This window comes from Cottoperca gobio, chromosome 4, assembly GCF_900634415.1.
Source record: "Cottoperca gobio chromosome 4, fCotGob3.1, whole genome shotgun sequence".
Taxonomy (NCBI): Eukaryota; Metazoa; Chordata; class Actinopteri; order Perciformes; family Bovichtidae; genus Cottoperca; species Cottoperca gobio.
In genome coordinates, this window is record NC_041358.1 from 12,077,883 (window position 1) to 12,082,519 (window position 4,637).

At 39.6% G+C, this 4,637-nt stretch overlaps 1 protein-coding gene across 2 annotated transcripts in view; it reads left to right on the top strand.

Moving 5' to 3' along the window:
* The window catches only part of LOC115006609 (ephrin type-B receptor 1-like), an 89,779-nt gene extending 85,363 nt beyond the window's left edge, over positions 1–4,416 (top strand). For both annotated transcript variants that reach the window (XM_029428900.1, XM_029428901.1), the window contains exon 20: positions 1–4,416. This exon is cut by the window's left edge and continues 961 nt beyond it. The gene's annotated coding sequence lies outside the window, so the exon portion shown is untranslated.
* Positions 4,417–4,637: the final 221 nt, after the last annotated feature.

Genomic DNA, 4,637 nt, shown 5'->3' on the forward strand with positions numbered 1-4,637 from the left:
ACACACTGTTAAGTGCTGTGGACTGCAGACACACAAAAAAAAAAGGAAAAATAGGTTTCTTAGTTCAATTTTTTTGTGCTGTCCATGCAGCAAAAGGAAAAGATAAACTCTTTCACACAGAGAGCAAGAAAAGCCTGGCCTACTTAAAATACTTAATTCAGAGGTTACTCATAATGGATGATGTTTTACAATCAGCACATATGCCCTCTGAGTAAAGACAATTACAGACCAAAATCAGATAAATAAATATTAAACCATAGCAGTGTAATAAGTCTCTTTCCAAGCTAGGAAGGAACTGCAGACTTGAAAGTATAGAAGAAAAGGAAAAACAGCTTAAGAGACTAGATATTGAGTCATTACCAGCTGCTGAGATGCACCTGTTGTGAACACCCAGCAGTGGCCAGAAAGGCAGAAAAGGTATTTTCATCCAATGTTCTTGTGATTTGGCTTCAAATCTTAAAGCTGAATGCCAGTCAGGCATTAATACAACGCATGAACAAACCAGAAATCCAATGTACTGTTCACGCATGAAACAAATCTCATTTCTGTCAAAACTGTATGGCTGCCGTCCAGATGGTAATCACTCTACAGCAGGCAGGCAGGCAGGCAGGCAGGCAGACAGGCAGGCAGGCAGGCAGGCAGGCAGGCAGGCAGACAGGCAGGCAGGCAGGCAGGCAGGCAGGCAGGCAGGCAGGCAGGCAGGCAGGCAGGGCCTTTGCATCCACTAATTTTTTTTATTCCTTGGCTGCTGAACACGTCACATTTTGTCGGAGTCTGTTTTTACGGCCACATTTCCTCCCGATTGACATCAGTAATTAATACTATTGTGTCAGTTTGCAGATACAATGACATGTAGTGACCTATCCGCCAACCTTTGCACAACGCTAATTTACAAGCAACAAAGATTGATTTCTCAGACACGTCAGACAAAAGATCTAACAAGAAAAGATAGTAAAATACAAAATGCTGGAGGGGGTCAAGAAGGGAATTGCTGTCGTAATTATCATGTTTTGGTGGAGAAATGTGACTCACTAGCCTCACACACTATAATATCAAGAATGCCTGATCTCTTTTATCTCAGTGCCGAGCAGATTACCAGTTGTGAAACGACAGCAGGCTCGCTTCAGCCAAAACCTCTGGTCATGTGTGTGCCCCCACATCCTAAGAATTACCCGTCTGCAGCACTGGTTGGATGTCGTGATTTTAGATGTCATCCTCTCCTGGCCGTGCTTACAGTAAAAGTGACGGTATTTAGTTATTTGCTTTCAACTCGTTTTACTGCTGACATGTCCTAGAGCACGATGTGTTTGTCTCACACAACTGCTCTCCAATGCTTGGGCGGCCCCAACTCTTTTATTATTAACGTTGCGACCTTGAGAGGTCCGTGAGTATTTTAAACCTCCAAACATTTCCACTTTTTTTGGCAAAACTCAGCTTCGCCAGCGTGACACGAATTGCATTTGTTGCCCGGCAACGATAGCCTATTGAACATTTTATCAGGAAGTACTGAGATCAACTGGAAGCGTGTCAGTGGTTTAGAGGCATAATTTGTTGTAAATAAATGGCTGTGCAAAAACAATGTCAGCTGGCTCGGGGGTTTAACAAAGAGTGAGGTGATGACTGTGCCTAAAAGCTCGAATTGAACGCCATCTAAAGAATATTTCATGCAGGAGAAATAAAAGCTATTAAAACAGACAGGCTTCTAAATATGTTATGTAAAATGTAGCTAAGTGTGATGTATCTATCTTTTGCTTCATGGTCTTTCGTGCCATCTATTTAACAGGGTTAAATCTGAGCTTTCAGAGGCATTTCACATGATCCTGTGTCAGTGTTTGATGAAGGCATAAATGATCTACAGCACGTCTTGTATTGATACTATAACATGTCTTGGTTTGAGCACAAATATACACCACAGAGAGAATATCTCAGGAACACAAAATATGTGAGTTTTGTCCGCATTGCTGCATAAAATGGGATAATTTATTGGTAAATCATGCACTATATAAAAATATTAATACAAGATGGAGTGCTTTAAAGGAGCTCCTGTAGAAAATTGTTTTTGATGTTAGTTTTCTGAAGGGCTTATTAAAAGTTAAATCCACCCTAAATCCAGCCCATAAAAGAGATGAACATGTTACTAAATACTTTGAGAGTGTTCTATTTGTGAATATGAACAAGACTCTCATAGAAAAAAACATTGTGATACACTTTTAGGCCATGAACAGTAGACAGACTTCAGAGACTTTCAGATTGTATCAGTGCTGAATGTCTGGGCGCATCTTCTAGGTCATTGCGAAATTAAAAATGTTATCCTTTTTATTGAAAGTGGAGAGTTCGACATCAAGCTTTTTAAATGCTTTTCTTTTTTTCATTTTTCTTTTTACAGAGGGTCTTATGATACAAAACAAAATCACCAAGCCAATCTAATGAAAGTCCATCCTTGCCATTTGTGTATTTTTGTACTATTTCACTGAAGACTTTTACGGATTACATTTTTTTCGCTAAAACATTAGCTGTGTCCCAATTCCATACTACAGTACATACACAATCACACTGTTCTCACTGGTAACGTGACAAGTGAGTCAGAATGCAAACTAAAAAAGAACATTTTTTATCAGGATCATCGGTGCATGTATTCAGTGTTGCTCACCAGAACTCATTGTTTGTATCCTCCAGGTCTTACAAGCATGTTGAATGTATTCCTTTCCTTATAAAATAATAGTAGATTTGTTGTTTTTTTTAAGATTTGATTTGCAGGTTTACTTCATACCTGTCTTCTTCTTTTTTGCCTTTTGCTGGTGCATTGCAGTATTTCTTGGTGCATTATCACCACCTGTGATTACAGTGTAGTAATGTGAAACCATTGGCAAGAATGTAAATAACCCTTGTGCCTGTGCATGTGAGCTTGCATGTGCAGAATACCACTCATTAAAACAATAAATCCATAGTGCTACTTGTGGTCAAAAACTCCAGATGAGATTTAAGACACTTTCAATTGCAATTCCCTATTGCACTATTGGCCGGATTGCAATCCATCTTGGTTTTCCTGGGCTATATTCAAATCAGTACCGGCCCTCCTTCAGTCCAGAAGAAGGTGTTTAGTCACTGCAAAAACCTCTAGAAGAAAACTTCTGCACTTTAGCAGTTTAGTTACAACAATAACTCTTTACCTGGTGTTAAACTAACAACTACCAACACATACACCTGAAAGAATTGTGTTTATGAGTACAGATTTAATCTTGAATGCTTCTTGGACTCATTAAAATTGAATAGGATTTTAGATGCAAAACCAGGGGCTCCTCCCACTGCACAACTCTATACAGCATTGGTTTGGGACACAGCTACTGTACTGATTAAAGGTGGATTTCCCCTTTAAAGGAAATATTCACCTATGAATATCCTTCAAGGTTTCTCTATTTGTAATGTGTTCTGTTTATTCTGACATAATTTAGTTGATGAAGTGGGGCATGATGCTTTACTGTTATGTGGAAACTTGCTGTTCTGAAAAAGCTTGGTGTATATCTGGGACCACGATCTCTCTCATTTGCAAAAACTCAGCTGCAATGCATTCGGGCCTACTGGGATTACTTTCAATGGGGACGACTATGATGAAGTTCCCATTGTTGAATGGCGGTACAAATGGGAAGCGGCTGACAAAAGTCCTCACGCTCTGATTCTGAGGGACTGACACCAAAACCTGACATTTACTGCAGATGTTTTAGATAGAGAACTCCATATAGACTCCACTGTAACTGTGCTGTAAATATTTCAACATGATGTCTCATTGTGTTTGGCCAATTATCCACTGAAACAGGAAAGAAAACATACCAATATACAACAAAATAAGCCAAGAAATGAAGGTGTGTCACCAGAAGGACCTCAATGTGCTTTAGGGTGGATTTATCTTTCAATGGCAGTTATTTTTCTGGAGGCTGGAACGACTCGGCTGCTTCTCTCCTCTCCTGTTGCTCTGGTGTAATAGATACCGTAGGTGAGGCTGGAGATGAGAAGGGAAAAGTGAAAGGGAATGGGTAATAAAAGGAGAAGGAAAATATAACAGAAGAAGAGAGGAAAAGGAGGGGTTGAAGTGTGAGAGGCAAAGCTCGACACTCGTGTTTGAATAAAAATGAGGCTGGGTGTGGAGAGATTACTCTTTCTTTTTGTGTCTGCCTCTCTCTCTCTCTCTCTCTCTCCCTGCTCTACCCGGCTGTCCTCATTCTGCTAATGCCCTCAAACTCTCTGTACAACTCACTCTGCTTCCAGTCTGCATCTCTACTGACTAACAGTTCACTTGTATTTTTAGATGCACTTTTCTCACAAACATGTTAACTTGCATCTTTTGATGATGTACTGGAAAGTATCACTTTTACACCTAAAAAAAAAATAAAAAAAAAAAAACATTCCTGCAATGTGTTGTTGAGGGTTTTCAGGAGAGCATTTGTCCCAAAACTGTGAAAGTTAAGGCTCTTCTCTACCCAGAAATGAAGGGTGTGTTATCTTCATCGTATGTTCAGTCGTTCACAGTGTTTGATCAAACTAACCTGAACTAAAACAGTGTGGCTGTAAACACATGCAGAAAGGTTTGTTCTCCTTTTTAATTATTTAATTTTAATTTATTTCTTTCCTATTGCTTGCCA